This window comes from Poromitra crassiceps (assembly GCF_964638095.1).
Source record: "Poromitra crassiceps genome assembly, chromosome: 5".
NCBI lineage: Eukaryota > Metazoa > Chordata > Actinopteri > Beryciformes > Melamphaidae > Poromitra > Poromitra crassiceps.
Window position 1 is genome coordinate 50,159,512 of NC_139642.1, and position 21,506 is coordinate 50,181,017.

Here is a 21,506-nt window from a genome sequence, read left to right on the forward strand (position 1 = left end):
GATTGCAATCCAACAATTAAGGTGGATACCGCCACCTATTGTAATTTAGTTTAGAGTTTAGAGTTTGTTTGTATTATTGTGTCATGCATACTTTTGTATGCCCAGCGCGCATGGGCTTACAAGACACCATAGTGCAGCACATAGGCTTACATAGGCCTAATTATAGACTATACATTAGTATTAAAATGACAAAATCAAAATGACCATCAACAACATGAGCGACAACATTCTCATCATCACCACCACTAAGAGCATCGACAGCAACAAGGAAATAAAGAAAAGGAAATAAAACATACAGCCATTATATTTGATACCTCAGGCCATCTAGAGTAGAGCTCTTGGTTTGAATGTGACTGGGGGGGGGGGGCGGTTGGGTAGAAAATGAAAAACATAAATGTTGATTAAATAAAGTATCTTGCCTTCTTTTCCAGGCTTTTGAAATGAAATTAGCACACATAAATACATCAAAGTTGAACACGTTTTCTAATTTCTGGTCATTTGTCAACCAGTAGTTTTCACAATTCAGTTATTTACAGTGAAAAAGTAAGTGTCCACCCAAAGCGCTCGAATTCATAATCATTGTCCATACTATCACTTAGACACAATTGTCTGAGTTTGCGCAAATGCATCCCTCAGTATTTTATTTATCTCTGTCCCAGATACGTCCACCACATCCAGGAACCTCTTAGCGGCGTCAACCACGCGCATTTCAGTCCTCTCCGTCTTCCCAGTTATACAGCACAGTTTATGACCATATAGCAATGAAGGCCAGGAATCGTTTCTTGTCCATGCAAATAACGTTACTCTGTCTTGATCTATCCTTTTCCTTCACCGGATCTTTTGGTACAACCACCCTGTCCTCCAGGGGCGTCATGCAAGCCAACAATCTGAGGGGGCGAATTCTGGCGCCGCCCAAAGGGCGCCAAAAATTTTTGGGGGTTGGAAGCCAGATTTAGAGGAATATCTAATTTTAAATTAACAGACTGAGCAGGTGTAACCATAAGGCTATTTTCCAAACTGCTCAGCCTCCTGGAAATATCTATAATCACCAGACTAAGTTAAGTACATTGCCACTGCCCAGGCTCAATGGACTTGACAAAAAAGGGAGACCACATGTTTCAAAGCAATGTAACACAATGTTTATTTTGGCTGGTATTGCCTTTTCAGAAGGTAGAAATCTTTCCTCTAGAGCAGGGGTTCCCAACCTTTTTTGTGCCAAGGACTGGTAGATACATGGGAAAAAAAGTTGCGGACCGGTTGTCAATTCTAATGGTTTTAGTTATATATATTTACTCACCAGGTGGTGACAAAGGGTAAATAACAGCCTTTTGTGTTGTACTGTATGTAGCCTATACAGCAGGGGTCGGCAACAGGCGGCCCGCGGGCCAAAATTGGCCCGCCTCCGATAATATCTGGCCCGCCAGATGATTTTGCAAAAAAAATTTTTTTTTTTTTTACAGTGCACCTGAACGCAACATACAAGATACCCGCTGAATAAGTGTCCAAGTATTCATGTCATTCTGGCCAATACTCCACTTCTGTTATAGCATTTCAGTCTGGAATATGGAATATCTTTCAATAATCTTTATGACTAAAAGGCTACATTGAAGTAGAAATTTAAATAATAAACTCATTGGTTTTGGATTTATTTAGCTTCAAGAGTGCATTTTTGTTTGTGTGACCCTCAACACAGGCTTTGAGAATAATGACATCACAACTGTTAATTTAAAATAAATATTCCTCTAAACCTGGCTTATTCAAATGCCCCAAATTTTCCGCGCTGGCGCCGTTCGGCCCCTCAGCAAAACCTGGTAGCGAGGACATTTTTTGTGGCCCTCTCTATCATCAAAGTTGCCCATCCATGGGTTACGGCCTGACAATATTTGTTCGGCCCCCGGCAACAATCTGGGTTTCTCATGTGGCCCCCGATGAAAAATAGTTGCCTACCCCTGCTATACAGTATTTATGTTTTTGTTTTAACTACAAACATACATAAACGTAAACTTGAAACTATGTTTCAACTACCATAAACAGCCTATAATATTATAGCCTATGTTTATTAAAAAAAAAAAAAAATTTTACCTCTCAAAAATCTGAGGGGGCAATTGCCCCCTCAGTTACAATGGGCATGACGCTTCTGCTGTCCTCGTTCCTTTCCTCTCTCCACCTCTTAGCAGCCACGGCATATGACAACCCCTGTTCTTCTCTGATCTTACTCTTATTCACTTCCCTTTCTTTCTTTCTTTCTTTCTTTCTTTCTTTCTTTCTTTCTTTCTTTCTTTCTTTCTTTCTTATCGGACACTGAGCATCACTAGAGTCTCTGAAAGGAAATTGAACAGGGGGGGCATTTGCCGCCGCGGGGGCATTTCTCGGCATAACACCGGCATCATGATTCCCCTCACGTGTCATTGTATCCTATTTCTGGTCATTAAATCATACCCACCAACCTTGTGTCACTTAGAACCTAAACAGGCCTTCCTGGTGATTCCTATAGGCCCTACCCCCTTTGATCTGTTCTCAGTATCCCCATCAGATGCACTCCCTTCCTGCCTGTTGGACTTTATCCTGCAATTCCTCTCTTTCCTCCTCATACATGGTACAATGCAATAAAATATGCCAGTTTTCTTTAACTCAGTTCTCACACCCACACGTATTGTTCCTTTTCCCCATGATATCCAGAGTTCCATTTAGTCCTGTGTGAACCAAATCAAACTGCAACTGCCTATGGAGGGCGCTCTAGACTGGTGTACAATTTTCTCTCTTCTTAAGTTAATTCCAGTGGTGTTTCTCGTGCTTCTATACTGCATTATTGGTGGTTGACCTAATAGCTCCTATATTGGTAGTGCTCTATACTGTAATCAATCCACTTTTTGCAATTATGTCTTTGCTGCCGCTCCATATACCATACAACCATAATCTATTGTTGATTTCATACAGTAATTGCCCTATACAGCAAAAGTAAATGAATTACTGTTTATCTGCCCCCATTACATCTGGCCACAGCTCGTAATAAATTGATTACTTTTTTGCATTTTGTTTTTAAGTGTGTAATATGAACTTTCCGTGTATATTTACTAACAAGCTATAGACACAGGTACTTCAATTCAGCCACCCTCTCCATCGGCTGGGCATATAATGTTAAGTTCTCATCAAAAATCTTGCGCTTATTAGTAAACATTAAGACTTTCTTGTTGATCATTTAAACCCCCACTCATATGACCACTTCTCCACATTCTCAATTGCTTTTCTTATATTCCCTAACACATATGGCACATTCTTCCCTCTCATCCATCATCTGCATAAAGTGCTGATGTAATACCTCCATCTAAGTTTGTCATCGTTATATATATCAATATATATTATACCTATTGCCCACCCCTGGTACCACAGCCTACAGCCCATCTCTCCCTCCAATCTGTAGCCATTTCACAGCATACCTCAGGTCCTTGTGTTCATGATCCCGACTTCCATGCTATTGTTGTCTTATCCCCCAGTGTTATGCGTCTTCCTCGACATGTTTCGAGACCAAGGGGCGTTACAGAGGATAATCTGAGACTCATCCCGGCAAATCCTGCTCCCTGTGCCCCCAGGCCTGACATGTTATATGATTTGAATTCGCCACAGGAGTTTCGGGCTTCTTGTGGCTTGAAGCTCTTACATTTAAATATCAGGAGCCTTCTCCCCAAAATGGACTTCATTTCTGTTTTAGTTAATGACACCACCCCAGACATTCTTGTCATCTCAGAAACATGGTTGAGTAGCAAAGTTCTGGATTCTGATGTTGCCTTATCCGGTTTCAATCTCTTCAGAATTGATAGGATTCAAGATTCAAGATTCAAGATTTTTATTGTCACTCCATGGTACAAGTATCACGTGTGAAATTCTTGTGCTGTGGACTCCGTTTACAACATAGTGCAAATAGTACAAATATAACAGGGCATATGGGTGCAAAAACAACAAGAGACACAACAAGCAATAAGGCAGTATAGTGATAAGACAAGTCAGAGACAGTGGCATATTCACTGCACATAGGTGCACGTGTCGGGTGCATACTTTAGACATGCTTAAACATTTTAAATTCTGCGTATTTGACATACGGGTGCAAATAACATATTCCTTATTAAACATACAATTAAACTCGGCATTTTAAATTCGGCGTATTTGACATACAGGTGCAAATAGCATATTCCTTATTAAACATACAATTAAACGTTAGACATACGTAATGGTAGCAGCTACAGTACGGTACAGTGCGGCTACTACACTATTTGTGTATGTTAAGGAGTCTCGTGGCCTGCGGGAAGAAACTGTTCCTCAAGCGATTTGTGCGTGCTTTCGGAACCCTGTATCTTCTCCCTGAGGGTAGCAGGGAGAACAGGCTGTTGTGGGGATGGTTTGTGTCTTTGATGATCTTCAGGGACCTCCTGAGGCACCGCTGTTTATACAGTTCATGCAGATCTGGCAACTCACATTCTGTTACGTGCTGTGCCGCGCGTCTCACTCTCCGTAGCGCCCTGCGGTCCATGGTGGTACAGTTCCCGTACCAGGTGGTATTTACACTAGAGAACACTTAGTCACCTGTGCTCTCTCAGCCTCCTCCATCCCAAAATGTTTTGAGTGTATTGTACTGGATATCTGTGTAGGAGGCGACGCCCATATCATTGTCACTGGCGTTTACCGCCCACCCTCTGCACCAAAATCAGCTCTAAACGACCTTGGGAATATATTGTCTAACTTCGTCTCCTCTGAATTAGTAGTCTTGGGTGACTTGAATTTGGACTGGATCTCAGAGACCTCCACCAGTTTAAAACAGCTTTGCCTGGAACTAAACCTCTCTCAACTCATTCATCACCCCACACGACCAAACGTAAAAAACCCTTCGAAATCTACTTTGATTGATATGATATTAACCAATAGACCCCTCAAATACCCCCAGAGCGGCGTTTTCTCCCAGAGCGTCAGTGATCACTGCCCCATAGCTTGTGTCAGGACATCAAAAATGTCCATACCCAAAGGCCATGTCACCAAAAAACGCAATTTCAAAGACTTCTCGGAACAGGGTTTTGTACATGATCTATTTCAGACCTAAATCGATTATCCTTAATCCCCGACCCAGAATTAGCTTTGAAACATTTTTCTCATATTTTCACCACTATCACTGATAAACACGCCCCCTATAAAAACTTTAGAGTAAAAAATCGCACGAGTCCCTGGTTCACAGATGAAGTTTCATCTGCCTTGCGACTTCGAGATTCCGCCTGGTCCATTGCCAGATCCACCGGCACCCCGACAGATTGGTCACATTTTAGGAAGCTACGGAACAATTGCATCAGTATAATCAGGAAAGCCAAATCCAATTATTACTTAACCTCTTTCACTAACACTCAAGGAAACACAGCCAGTTTTTGGAAAACCATTAAATCAATGAAAACCACGCCCACCTCCGCTCTCCCTCCTCAGATCAACGGTGAGAATGGAGTCATCTCGGACAAATCGCAGATATGTCATACATTTAATCACTTTAAACTCTTTGCATCTGCTAGTCATTTATTTGACAGGCATTCTGCCAGTTCTGCTCCCGTGACTCATACCCATGACCAAACGCGAATGCACGCAATCACACCACCCCCTCCACCCTCATTGATAGTTTCTCATTTAGACAATTAGATAACCATGAAGTCCTCAAAACCCTCTCACATCTGAACATTAAGAAATCTAAAGGTGAGGATGACATAGCCCCATCTCTCCTACGCCTTAGTGCTCAGTTGATCTCCGCTCCGCTTGCCCACATCTTCAACTTGACATTCACTTCCGGTGAAATTCCATCTATTTGGAAAACTGCTCAGGTCACACCCCTGCTTAAAGGAGGTGACCCCAGCGACCTGGATAACTATCGTCCCATTTCTAGGCTGTGCTGCTTAGCCAAGGTTCTGGAAACCTTGGCGAATCAACAACTTCGGGACTACATATGGCTCATTTCCACCGCAGGTAGTAGCGCGATCCCGCTCCGCTCGACTCGATAAATTGTCTCATCCCACCGGTTTAAACTGTCCCAGCCCGGGTTGTATTGGGGTCGAGTCGTGCTACTTTTCGTACCTGCTTCGTCGAGGTTCTATTCTGTCAACCCGGGTTCATACGGTGACGTGAAAACATTGTAGACGACTGATTGGCCAGGCAGAATCGTGTTTACTCTATCTACTGACTGTCAATGCGCTGCATACCAGTTTAGTGGGCTTACATTCTCTTCTGTTATGTTATTTCCATCAGTCTTTGTGTTGCTGCCTTCGCCTCTGGTGAAATAAAGTCGTGGCGGTGGTTTCAATTGTTTTCAGAGTGAAAAAAGTCCGCTGCTCAGCAAGCTCCTGTCGTTAGTTGAGCTGCAGCGCTCCGCTAGGCCGCAGCGGGTGTTTGGTGAAGCCGCGGTCTTGCCTGGTGAGAGGCCGCGGGGTACAGGGCAGGCTTCACTCTGTTGCGCCTCTTCCCTCCGCGCGCAGCGCAGCGCATGCCTGAGTTTGACTAACTACAAAGTGATATCCATTCTCCTGGCCGATTGTCAGATTCGCCCATGTACACTGTAGGTCATTTAGAGGCACCAGTATTTCAGTTTAAAAGTTCTGTGGATGGATTTAATTGTAACGTTATGTTATAGCCTACTATGCGGGGGCGGGGGTGGGTGGGGGCAGATGATCTGCGGTGGAAGCAAAACGTCCATCGAGCCGAAACGATTAGAGCCGAGTGGGGACGAGCTGTGCAGGGCTGTTAAATGTGGTGGAATTGAGCCATTAGACACATATAACATCCTTCATCCCCATCAATCAGGGTTTAGACCCGGTCATAGCACCATTACGGCCACATCATTAGTTATAAACAACATTCTGAATTGCCTCGACAGCCGCCAGCATTGCGCTGCCCTATTCATCGACCTCTCCAAAGCCTTTGATACAGTGAATCATGGAATTTTATTAAATAAACTGTCCTCCATCGGCCTGGACGATCTTTCCATCAGGTGGTTCTCCAGCTACCTCTCTGGGAGAAAGCAGGCTGTTGTTGTCGGTAACAATAAATCCAGTCCTCTCTTAATTGATATTGGCGTCCCGCAAGGATCTATCTCCGGCCCAATCCTGTTCACCCTATACATAAACAATATTTACTCCCCCTCCGGTCACAGTTTTGTCCACTATTACGCCGACGATACAATTCTATATTGCTTCGGGCCCACTCCTGCACAGGCCGCTGCAAGTCTACAGACTGCCTTTGACACCTTCCAACGGTCTCTGCTTGACCTCAAACTAGTCCTAAATTCAAAGAAAACAAAATGGATGTCATTCTCAAGATCCCCTACTCCCAGCAACAACATTTACATCCGTACACTTCAGGGCGAACAGATAGATCAAGTTAACTCCTATAAATACCTCGGCATCTGGCTGGACTCAAAACTTTCTTTTCACACTCATATAGAATACCTTACAAAAAAGCTGAGGATAAAAATAGGTTTTCTGTATAGGAACAAATCCTGTTTCTCACTTTCCACTAGAAAATCTTTAGTACATTCACTAATAATGTCGGTTTTCGATTATGGAGTCATTTTATATATGCACGCCTCACCCTCCATTTTGAAGCCGCTAGACGCAGTATATCACAGTGCTCTGCGTTTCATCACAGGTGACGGCTTTCGTACTCATCATTGCACTTTATATAATAAGGTGGGCTGGCCCTCCCTGACGGTTCGAAGAGAGCAACACTGCTTATTGTTCATCTATAAAGCTCTAACCGGAAAGCTCCCCTTGTACCTGTCCTCACTCCTCACCCATATCAACATAAGTCATCAAACACGCTCACGTTCTCACATCAGACTGTTTACTCCGCGTGTGAGGTCGGAGCAAGGTAAGACTGCCTTTTCTTATTATGCCCCAGACAAATGGAACAGTCTTCAGAACATATTGAAATTGGACCACTTTGTCTCCTTTGAAGCCTTCAAAGCGCTCTCACAGAGCACTCTTCAGGAGGAATGCTCGTGTTTTTGATTGTGAATTTTGTAATCTTGTCTGTCTGTAACTTCTGTATATGTTCTTTTGTAACAGGGCGCTCTTGGAAATGAGAGCTCGCTCTCAAGTGCTTCCCTGTATAAATAAAGGCTAAATAAAATAAAAATAAAAATATTAAATAATACATGACTGATTGCTCTCCCCTGAGGAATACCATTTTCTATATCATAATCCTTCGACACTTCTGCTCCAACCTTAACTCTAAATTCCCTACCTGGTGCAGGTTGGAGACCACATTGCATTACTAAATTTATGTGGGACCGGTATGTAGCAATTCACCTTATGTAGCCCCGCCCACTTGATCAATTGTGTAACGACTTCCTGTTCAAAACACCGGCTGTTTTACCTGCTCAGTCAACTAGTCAGACTCACCTGGTCAAACCTAGTTTGACTCACATATGAGTTAGACTAGGTTTATTGTGTTTACACTTACTGTTAGTCTTTCAAGCAGACTGATTGGGGAGGTGTGAGAAACACAAGCAATGTGCCGCAAGCCATGTCTGCCGGAAAGCCATTAGAAGAAGATTATGTCAAACAGACAATAACACAGCACCATGTCACGAGTGTTGATGTCACCAGTGATGTCTTCTTCTTTTTGGTGTTTTATGGCAGTTGGCATCCTTAATGTTGCATTACCACCTTCTTCTGGATCCATCCATCCACTGTTTCCCTGCCGAGAGATTCACACCAGTGATGTCACTTGAGCAATTACAGTAATGCTAGGGCGGCATTCTGAGCATGCTCAGTTGAAGGATTGTGGTGTTGCCCCCGGCGGACATTGTGACATCATCAGTGATTTATTATGCTGATGATGATGATGATGATTATTGATGATATGGATGATGTCACAATGGCACATCAATCATCAGCATCCCTTCACATTTTCCTCAACTTGCATTCGTTAAAATTGGCTAAATGGGCGGTGTCTGTCTCTGGGCTCGGTGTAAGTCACGATTTGTGATTCTTCTTCTAATGGCTTTCCAGCAGACTGGATGGATGCACATTGCTGCCTCTCACAGAATATTATACCAATTCCAGACTCGGGGGTCCACCCCTTCCTCAATGTTCCTCCGTCTGGTCGCCTCGCTCTCCTCTTCGCCCACCATGTTCCCGGACAGCTGCTCGAAACCTTTGTGTTCCAAGTAGTAAAGTTGCTTTTGATGAATCATGAATGAATCAGAACTGAATCATTGAATGAATGAAACGAAAAAACATTTTGTCCCAAAAGTCCCAGTGTGGTTTACATATACTTTGTTTTTACACAGGTATTCAACTATTTTTCAACTATTATTATAATATTAATAATTTATTATTTCTCCTACATACATTTTTTAACGGTCACCCTACATCATACATATTTATAATGTATATAATGTAAATAGCAGCTAACTTGCTTTATGTACCTTTGATTGATGTCCTTGTTTTGTTGTTTTAGTTGGTTTGCATACCCTTTCCCCCCCCTTGTAAGTACATTGAGAGTAATGTATACCAGAGTCAAATTCCTTGTATGTCCACAAGCTGATTCTGATTCTGTTTCTGATCATCGGGTGCGTGTGGTTGCTTCAAAACAGTTGTTATATCTATTTCTCAGATACACACTAGTTTTGACTCCCAATTCATTCATTTGCCATTCTCTTGTCTTTTCCTGAATAGCCTATTCATGTCGATCTTGACTTCTGGGAACAGCCAGGGGAGGACACTACTAACTGAGGTAGACCGGTGAACTCTAAAGCTTTGTTCACACCAAGATATTAATTTTTCTCCCTGTCGCTCGATTCAACCTTTTGGAATCACTCTGTCGCTGTGTTTAAATCGCTCCGCAAACCGGGAGCGCACTCCGTCCTCGGGCCAAGGTGTTCATACACAGAGCTCGGAGAGAGGGAGAGACTATTTCCACATCAAGTCCCTCTCCCGTACATGTTTCTTCCACCTTAGAAATATAGCTAAGCTCAGGTCTGTCGTTTCACACGACGAGCTAGAAATGATTATACATGCTTTTGTTTAGTCTCATTTAGATTATTGTAATTCTTTGTTTACTTGCCTCAAAAAGGCATCTCTGGACCACCTCCAACTGCTCCAGAATGCTGCGGCCAGATTGCTGACCAGGACAAGTAGGTCTAGTCACATTACCCCTGTCCTGGCCTCTCTGCACTGGCTTCCTGTTAATTTCAGGATCCAGTTCAAGGTTCAATTCTAGTGAGAAATGTAACTCTCTGGTTTACCCTGGAAACCACTTTTAGAGCCATGCTCTCTCCTGATAACTTACTGTCTGGAACACAGCCCAAGTAGGCGACCCGTGACCTCCTCCTTGGCTGAGACCTCCACGTCACCCACCATTACAGTGAATCCAGGGGACCTCCTCATTCTGACTTTGGAGCCAAAGACTATGGATTGGGCTTTCCCATCTGGCATATGATGAAATATTGCACACCCACACACACACACACAACTCTGAGACAAGGGGAAAACTGAAGCGATAATCTTTTGCTCCATCTTCAGACTGAGGAGGTCCCCTGGGTTCAGTGTAATGGTGGGTGATGACGTGGAGGTCTCAGCCAAGGAGGAGGTCCCCTACTTGGGCTGTGTCTGGTAAACCAGACAAATCTGACCCTATACGAACATCCACTTCTGATCGAAACGTTGTCTTTTTAATCAATAAAGAAGTCTAAAGTAGCCATACGGTGTGCAGGCTCTATATCAATTTCATCATGTGCTGCACCTAGCCCAGCACCCACAGTCGATATGTGTAGGCCTAGGTATTTTCTATTACAATTGTTCAATTTTTATGGCATAATTTGATTTGGCTTTCTGATCGCAGACCTGTGTTCGTATATTTGGCAATATTATATTGTTCCCTGTCTCCATTAATGAAAGCAGTTATTTTTCTTCCAAAGTATCCAATCCAACTTTATTTATAAAGCGCTTTAAAACAGCCACAGAGGACCAAAGTGCTGTACAGAAGAAAAAATAAACACCACAATAAAATAGATAAAAAATAATGTAAAATACATAAAAACATAAGCAACGCAATAAAATAGATAAAATACGTAAAAAACATAAAAATAAATAAAACAACTCACACGAGTCATAAAATCAGCATCCTACATGGTGACGAAGGCCACGGAGAAAAGGTGGGTTTTGAGAAGGGTTTTAAAGTGCGACAGTGAAGGGGCCTGTCTAATCTGCAGCGGCAGATCATTCCACAGTTTTGGAGCTAGCACAGAAAAAGCACGCTCCCCTCTGAGCTTAAGTCTCGTTTTAAGCACAGTCAGGAGCAGTTGATCAGCTGACCTGAGAGAATGGGTAGGTGCGTACAAGTGTAACAGATCAGAGAGGTAGTGGGGCAAGACCGTTTAAGGCTTCAAAAGCAAATAAAATAATTTCAAAATGAATCCTAAAATGTACGGGCAGCCAGTGGAGGGAGGCTAAAATGGGTGAAATGTGCTCATGCTTACGTGTGCCAGTTAAAAGACGCGCTGCGGCGTTCTGTACCAGCTGCAGATGAGCAACAGAGGACCCACTAACCCCCATATAGATAGGCACACAAGAGGGGTAGCAATACTGATCTCTGGTAGAGTAATGTACAAACATATATCTACTATCAAGGACAAAGAAGGTTCATATTGATAAGGGGTAAAGTTTAGGGTAATTTCTTTACATTCTATAATGTGTATATTCCACCTGGCTCAAGAGTCAGATTTCTATTTACAAATATTGGATAAGATTGCAGCAGAAGCACAGGGAACTCTTGTGTGTGGAGGCGACTTCAACATTACTCTGAATCCTCACCTTGACTCATCAGGACCGAGATTAGGCCAATCCAAAAAAACTACAAGGAAAATAAATTCAACAATATCTGAGTTGGGGCTGATTGATGTCTGGAGGCAACGTAATGCATCAGTTAAGGATTATACTTTTTTCTCATCTCCACACTCAACATATTCGAGAATCGACTATTTCCTATTGTTTGGGTCAGATAGCAGTAAGGTGCAAAAATGTCATATAACGATGGATCTCTCGGATCACTGCCCAGTGTATTTGTCCTTATCAACAGCATCTGAGAGGAAGCTTACATATTGGAGATTTAACTCTAACATATTGAATGAACAGAGTATCGAAAGGTTTACGAAGGAGATATCAGATTATTTAGAATTGAATGACAATGGAGAGGTGAGCCCGCCCGTGCTCTGGGACGCCTGTAAGGTGGTAATGAGGGGAAAGGTGATTGCAGTAACATCACTTCTTAAGAAGGTGAGAGCTGAAAAACTTAACACCTTGCAGGCTGAATTAAAAGTATTAGAATTTTAAGACAACAATTGACCCTAAAATTAAAGTAGAGATAACGAAGAAAAAAAAACAAATTGAAGAAATATGTACACAGGAAATTCAAAAGAGGATGTTATACACTAAACAGAAATACTATGAAGGTGGTAGCAAATATTCTAAATTGTTGGCTTACAAACTTAGAAAACAACAGGCAGATAACACGATATACAAGATGAAGGACCCCAGAACTAATGTTCTTCACTATCAGATGAAGGAAATTAAAAACTGTTTTAAAGAATATTATGAAGAGCTGTATACACAACCTCAGGTTGATAACGACCAGAAAATAGAGTCTATGCTTGAATCTTTAAACTTGTGTGGGAATCCAGGTGAATGGTGCACCCACTGCACCTGACCTAGTCACATGACCAGGAAGTATAAAAGCCTAGCTCCTCCCAGTAGAGAGCCTTTTGGTCTCTGCTGTGTTGTTGGTTCATGCAGGGAGAAGGAGAACACATGGTAGGCCAAAACTGAACCTTGTAGATCTGCTACTTTTGTGCCACGCTTTTGTTTGTTGCAGCTAATGCTACTGTTAGCCTATTGTGTGAGCACATGGAGGCTTCCCATGCTCTTTAGCACTTTAATTTAGCCAACATCATTGTGTTTTATTATCTTATTTTAATGCATTTATTTTATTATTTCAGTTTTACAAATGAAGTGACCTCCTGTGGTGTCTGCTCTGTCTGCCCTACCTGGAGACACGGGTAAAGCAGTATACATTTGATGCGTTGCCTCTTTGTGTATTTTAATGTATTTTAGTTTTGTAACATCACGGTCTTCTTTTATACAGCAGCTCTGGTGTTGAGGTTGCCCCCCCTTGCCTTGGCCTTGCCTTGTGTACACAGTTACTGCAACACAAAGTAGGTTTTAAGCTGTTTTGTTCTTTTAATGATTTGAATAGTGTTTTATTTAGAGTCTGATACTAGGGCTGGCAACTAATGCGTTTTGTTTGTTTCCTTAAAGGGACCAGTCCAGCCACTGTTTTCCCACTGTTAATTTACTATTTTTGTTTTGTTTATTTGAGCCATTTATTCAAGGTACACTATAGGCATAGATTTTAAGATTGATTCATACTGGCATATTTTAACTGGTTTTCTCTCCTCTGTTCCGTTACAGTTTATGCGTGTAACCCTGTTCAAGGCCCGGGTCCGCCCTGTTGCACACAGCCTTCCTTTCTGCTTGGGACTGCACTGGGGACCCCCTTTGGTTTTATTGGTGTGGATTGATAGACCCTGGCACTGCATGTTTTGTATTTGAATTTTGTATTTATATTGCATGATTTCTTTGAGTCCAGGCCTGTCCCCTTTTCTTTTCCCCTTGTGACAGGTAGGACCTGCCCACTATTTGATTGACAGGTCAGACTGGGCCGATTGCTAATCACTATCACCTGTGAGCTGCTGAGAGCATATGCTCCCTGTGTTTGGGTGTGTTGGGCATTGGCTGCTTGTGTAAAGCCAAGCGCAGTACTGGAACCAGCAACTGACTTGAGTGGCCCTAAATCATTCGGTATGTCGAAACTCATATAATTGTTTATTTGTTATTGTTTCTTTTGTGATTATAATGTGTACACACATTTTAGGTGGTCGGGCAGTGCTCCAAGTTGTGTAGTGTGGCAGCCAGGTTAGCAGATGAACCCAATTGAGGTACCGGTCATTCTCTTCATAACTCAGTTTATCTTGTTGGGGAACAAATGATTTAAACTTGTGTTGTGTTTAGGCCAACCAGTAGGATCAGACGACGCGTCTCCTGTGGTGTTTGCCTGGTGTGGGCGGCCAGTCCCCGTACATTAAAGGTAACCTACATTGTTAGGGGTAATTGTAGGGGAGTGGCCTCCCCGAGGTATGTAATTATATCTGTGCATTAATTTGTTTAAATCTGTACTTTGTGTTACAGGAGTGCTTGTTGTGGCGTTGTGGCTGTCTGTCAGTCGCTGCTTTGTCCATATTTAGTTTTAGGATTGTTTTGGGTTGCAACAACATTACATTACGTTACGTCATTTGATAGACCCTGGCACTGCAACACTGCAACAACAATAACCTAGTGTTCTTTTGCCTCACTGTTTTATACCAAGTGTAATTGGGTACAGGCCCACCTTTACTCACGTTTTCTTATTTTGTTTGCGGTGCACTCACAAAGTCATGTGTATTGTTTTGCAGTGTGTTTTTGTTCTATAGCCTATACAGTGGCATATATATCCAGTGGTGCTAGAACCCCTTGGCCCGGTGGGCCTGTTTCCTACCTCCCCCCCCCCCCCCCCCCCTTGAGGCTAATTAGCGTTCTATGAAGCATTGACTAATTTTAATAGAATAAACCTATTTTCATATTGGAAAGCAACACGTCTCTGTTTGGTTCCTTCATAAGAACAACTTGTGTGGGGCTCATTGGTGTATTGTCTCTTAAGCTACTATGCCATTTTATTGAGAGATACCCCACTTGGTTACACCCTAGTTATTTTGGCATTCACTGTGTGCACGGGCCGACCCGCCCTTCCTTAGATCTGGAGAGGTAGCTTTTAGATTGCCATTTCTTTATACTAAAGATCTTGCCTTAAGGACCTTATTGTCTTGCTAGTGGTATTTTCAACAGTGATGTGTTTTGTAATTACATGGTAATAAAGTTGTTATATTTTTCCACAAACTGCCTCTAGTAAACTAATTGTTCCTGTACAAGGGAAGTTGAACAGTCTAAGGTCTAGGGGTTCCTCCTGCCCCCTCCACAAGCGGGAGGTGGCGTTGTCAGGCATATTATTACTACTCTGTTACTACACTTGCCAACCCTTACGGAAGCCCAAAATGTGTCACTGACCCAGCAGATAACACAAGAGGAAATGTATTCCGCTATATTAGCTAGACTGAAGGCAAACAAATCCCCAGGCACGGACGGATTCACTAGAGAGTGGTACAAGGGCCTGAAGGGGGCTCTGACACCTACTCTGTTGAAAACTTTTAATTGGGTTCTGACAGAAGGGGAAACTCCACCTTCATGGAGAAAAGTGGTTATCTCGGTTATACCTAAAGGGGGGAAGGACAAATCGGAATGTGCAAATTATAGACCAATTAGTGTAGTGAAATGTGGCAATGTTAGCAGCAGAAATGTGGTTTCTTCGTCGAATGTTGAAGATATCATACAAAGATAGATTAACCAACGAGACAGTACTTCAACGCGCCCACACAGAAAGATCTATCATGAAAACACTAAATGAGAGAAAACATAAATTCCTGGGCCATGTTATCAGGAAGGGAGAGATAGAATGCCTCACAATACAAGGCTGTATGCCTGGGAAACGTGGAAGAGGAAGACAAAGAAAGTATCTGGACGATGTGAAAGACCTAACAGCCCTAAACATACGAGACATCACTGACGCTGCGGGGATCGTTCGATGTGGGAAGCCATGACCGCCCAAGCGTGCAACATGCAAGGCACCTGAAGAAGTGTACTGAATCTTGATTACAAATTGTTCACATCAATTATTGCAATAATAGGTTTCCCACAGAATGGAAACATGCAAAAATCTGCCCTATTCCTAAGGATGCTAAACTTGCTTTTACTGCCGCAAACAGTCGCCCAATTAGCCTACTCTCAAGTACAATTTTGGAAAAAGTAGTTAGTGACCACATTTGGAAATATATGGAAACTAATAATCTTCTAACCCAGGGGTTCCCAAACTTTTCCGTCCAAGTACCACTACGTACCAAACCAAATTTCCCAGGGACCACTTCCACTGCGTATACCAACGCCCCCCCCCCCCCCACACACACACACACACACTCCCGCCGCCCCCCAATAACATACAATTTGCTGATTTAACCATGCAATAGCAGCAGAAAGGCTAAATGGCAATATAAGGCTATACTAGCTGGTTCAAAACGGACACACACGGACACACACACCTGCCAACATTAGGCTGTGAAAAAGAGCACCCCTTTGAAAATGTTTTTTTTCCCCTCGCCAACATTTTGCTTAACTTTGGAGTGTTATTTAGCTACCTTCCTGACAAACTAGCATGACATGGTTGGTAGAAATCGATTCCTTAGGTCTACTAGTTTCATGATACCAGAAACTTCACTCTGGCTTTAAAACTGAGCCTGCTGCAGCCTGTGAAAGTAAATGTTCAAAATTGTGATATTTCCGAAAATCAGCCCAATCCGGCTACTCCTCAGGGTTAATGTGTATGTAAAATCTAAAAAAACAAGGCTAGGTCGAAACCTGGCATAGGGCCGGTGTGCTCAGTAAAGTGCAGAACTCTGCCAAGGTGTATTGAGTCATTTGTGTTCAGTCTACTTAAGTGCACATCAACTGTAGTGTGCCTGTGCTGTAGTGTAGCCTATATGTGGGTTAATAATCCTGGGTTTAAGCTTCATTAACATGAAGTGCCAGATTTATGGTTAATCTAGTAATATATATTATTTTCACACATAAATGTAGGCTATTGAAATGTAGGCTTATTATGTGGTGTATTCCCAGTGTATTCTCTTTGAACAGGTCGGGGTGCCTGTCGGCAAGATGTTTAGCCAGATTCGATGTGTTTGAGCCTTTCGCTTTGGTCGCGTTGAAGCACCTTTTACACACTGGTTTCTATGTGTCCACGGGCTTGCCTTCGCTGTCGGCAACGTATACAAAATATTTCCATATTTCGCTTCGTGCATCTGCTTTTTCTACAAGCGTTGGCGGCTTGCAAGACGAAGCCGCTGCCATTTTCGCTGTGTCTGTCCTCCTGTGTGTCGGGTGCTGCGGTGAGGACTGAAGGACTGGCCATAGAGCGAGCAGAGAGGGAAGGGGGGAAAGTCGGCACGCCCACACATGAAGCAGACAGAGTCAGAGAGAGCTTTGAGTCACCATTGGTTCAAGGCAACGATGTGTTTATTAGCCAGAGGTGCATTACCGCCACCTACCGGACTGGAAAGTGGAAAGACATTACCTCGCCCTGGATCCGTGCTCAAATGCGGGCGACAGAGTGGAATGTAAGGGCCCTGCTGTGCATGCTGCACACCGGCCCCAAAAAGAAGCAATTCTCTGGCGGACCACCAGGCGGAGCCCCACGGAACACCAGTGATCCGCGGATCACAGTTTGGGAACCAATGACTTACCATATTGTGTTGTCAATGGTTATAGTGTGCTGGTAGTATTGTGATCTTATGTATATGGGTATGTGCATTGTATATGCAGGCGCATCCTGTGTGTGTGTGTGTGTGTGTGTGTGTGTGTGTGTGTGTGTGTGTTGTTTTGTATGATTATTGCATGCTGTAATGTAATAATGTATGTTGTATTCATGATTATTGTATCTTGTAATGTTTTAATGTGGACTCTTGGAAGATTAGCCAATAGGCTAAAAGAGGGTTAGGCCAGAAAAAATTCTACCAGAAATAATCAATTTGGATCAAACTGGGTTTATTCTGTCACGTCAGACTCATGATAGTATTAGGAGGTCCCTACAGGTTATTAGACATATAGACCAAAATAAAATACAAGCTATGCTTATAAGTTTAGATGCTGAAAAGGCCTTTGACTTGGTTAGATGGAAATTTGTATTTAAAGTTATGGAGAGGTTTGGTTTTGATCAGGTCATTATTAAGACATTAGAAGCTCTGTATAATAAGCCATCGGCCAGATTAAAGATCAATGGTGAGCTAACTGACTCTTTTCTGCTTGAGAGGTCTACGAGACAGGGCTGTGCGGTTAGTCCTATTTTATTCTCAATTTTTATTGAACCGTTGGCACAATGGATTAGACAGAATAACTCGATTAAGGGAATAGAAATGGCTGCCGGGGAACAAAAACTAGTTCTATTTGTAGGCGATATTCTTGCGTACCTCTCAAGCCCAACAGACTCTCTCCCTGCCCTGATGTCGGTGCTTAAATAATATGGGTCATACTCAGGTTATAAGTCAATGAACGAAAAACTCAGATTCTTAATATCCATTATAACCCTCCTCATAGTCTCCGATCCAAATACCAAATGTGCTGGGATAAGGCATCAATTAAATATCTGGGGATTTGCTTGCCTACAGATTTATCCAAATTTGAAGAAATTAATTATAGCCCCCTCAAAAAGGAAATTCTGGCAGACCTAAGTAGATGGAATTTAATCCTGTATCTAATGTATTGTCTCAAGGATTGACTCAGTGAAGATGAATATCCTCCCAAGATTCTTATATTTTTTCCAATCGATACCCATTGAAAAAACCGAACAATACTTTCTTGACTAGATAAAGTTATATCACGATTTATTTGGGCTGGGAAGAAGCCGAGGATCAGATATAAAACAATGCAATTGGCAAAGGAGAATGGGGGTTTGGGCCTTTCATGCTTGAGGGATTATTATAGAGCAGCCCAGATGCAGCCACTAGTGGGCTGGTGTAAACCAAGCTATAGAGGGTATGCACACCCACTGGAACATGCCCCCTCAATCAGGAATGAGTGTCAAAATGAGTGTCAAGTTCCTCCCTGAGCAGCAGGTGTCAGTTATCTAGGCTGATTACTGCATTCAAGCTCAGTCTTGCTGTGACTCAGTGGGCGTGACCCCACAGTGACTTCTGCCTCTGTGACATCACATGCATACCCTCTATAGTTCCAACCAGGTGGAAGGAGATTGAAGGCTCAATGAGCAAGGGAATCCCAGTTAACACATTGACAGGGGACCCTTCATCGACTGATTTTCTATCGGATCCCAATAACCCTTGGGTAATTAGCTCCCTTAAAACATGGAAAGAAATAATTAGAAAGCATCATTTGAAGGATAGGGCTGCAATATTCAAGTGGTTTGCATATGACTCGAATTTCATCCCCAGTAGATATGACTCAACTTTTAAAAATTGGGCTCCTAATGGTCTTACAGCACATTGTACTCTCTTGAACCAAGGTAGAGTGTATAGCTTCCAGGACCTCAAAGGAAAATTCAACCTGCAGGACCAGGATCATTTTAGGTATATACAAATTAGGAATTTTATTGACAAGACATTCCCAAAAATTGATCCAATGGGAATGGAAATCCTTGATATTTTTCCAGAACACATATAAGGATGGTATTTACCAGAAGGTGATATCTAGGTTGTATCAGGCTCTTCAAAATATAAAAGGTGACCATACTATGAATATTAAGGAAAGATGGGAAGCAGAGGGAATGGATCAGAATATGTGGTCACTGGTCAGCAATGGAAAATGACGAGTTCACTGTCCTGGAGGGAATTCAGTTGGAAAAACGTGACTAGATATTTCTGTACTCCAGCGCAAAAAGCTAACTTCTCTCACCAGACTGCACTGGCGTAGCCATGCAGACTTGCCACATTGGGTGTGCCACAGAAAGACAGGGTGTGCCAGGGTGCAAACTATTTGGTGCTGGCCGCCAGGCCACCACCAAAACAATTTGAGCCTTTTCAAGACAGATTTAGAGGAATATTAATGCCTTTTTTTGTATTATTGTGGCAGATCTAGGTCTTCCCTCCGTCCCCCTGCCAATTGGCCCCAGCCGTTCGGAGTCCTAATCAGCTGAGTGGGGCTCATGCATATCAGGTGTGTCGGCTGCGCGGCCAACACACACTCGTTCTCTACCTGGCATCAGGTCCGCCCATAAGGGGGGTAAAGAGGTAAGCTTCCAGGGGTGTCGCCACTAGGGGGGGGCGCTGGAGCCAGGCAATTTTTATTTTTTATTTTTTTTAACACTAAAATGTATCTCCCATCCTGAAAATGCAGCAACTAATTTATTTTTTGCAAGGAGTCGAACAAATACCCAAAACACAGCAGCAGTAACAAGGCATGCTTGGGCAGGAGTGCTCCTGTGGAAAATAGTGGCATTCTGATCCCCCATCCGACCAGTGCAGTGAGAGGCAACAATGTGCCGAAAGGCATCTAGTCTGCCGGAAAGCCAAAAGAAGAAGAAGAAGAACAAGGCAGGCTTGGGGCGGACCATTTTGCTTGGGGCAGCAGCAGCTAGAGGGACCATTTATGGTGTAACACACAACACAGACAGGTGAAAACAAGACCGGTGATAGCAAATGCCAGGAGCAAAACAAAAGTCAGGATGCCAAAATCGCAAGGCAAAAAAAAAGTGGGAGCAGGCAAGGGCTTTAGACCCAAATAATAATCTGTTAACAAACTTTTTTCAGTCAGCTCCGAAAGCTGCAGCGTTGATATGAGTAAAGCGCGTGCGGGGGAGGGGGGGTCATAGTGGCTGGACCCTTCCAGGGGCACTGCCATCTCTCTGGGCGGCCCTGCCTGGCATGGTGGCAGTCTGCCTTTGGTCCGCACTTTACAGCGGCTTCTACCGTCACCCCCCGTCCAGCGCGGCAGGGCTGTTAAGAGGAAGCGGCCGTCCGTCAAGCCCTGCCTCTAGAGCGGGACAGGTGCCTGGTTTTCCTCAACCTCGAAACCCGGTGAATTACCTGGGCGAGCCTTGCGTGAGGCAGCTCGCTTTGTCGGGTAAGCTGGTTTATTGTACCTTTAATTGGCTTATATTTGGCCCATAGGTAATATAACATTGCTGTGCTCTCTGTTCTGCTGTATAGTGGGTAAGCCACGGCTGTGGTTTCCACATTCCTTCCCCCTGCCCTGCAGGAAGCTGCATCGGCGTGCTGCCACTCCGACGTTCTGCGACTCCGAAATATCGGCACTCAGAAAGGGGGTCTATATTCCCCGTTTTTCACTAACCTCTCCCAGCCCCCACGCCAAACCTAACCTCCCCCCATGCCTAAACCTAACCTCCCCCAGACCCTAACCCAAAACCTAACCTCTCCGACCCCCACGCCTAAACCTAAGGTCGGCATTGCGGCTTCTAAGGTGAACGACCGCCAGTCCGAATAATGGAAGTTAACGTTCGGAGTGGCAGCATGTCGGAAAGGCAAAGGGACCCCCATACATACGTCAGTGCATTGTGCGAAGCCAGACGAATACATGTTGAGAGTGATGCTAGTGGCCAGCAAAAAGGCGGTGAGAAAATGGCTAAAACAAGATGTACCAACTGTAAATGAATGGATAGATCTAATCCACTCGATATATGTAATGGAGAGAGTAACATTTAGATTAAGAGCTCAAGTTGATTCCTTCGAAGATAAGTGGTCGAGGTGGCTTGATATTGTAGCGTATCGGGTAATTACGGGTATTGGGGTGTTTCCGTGCTTGGCTAGGAACTGATATGTGTGG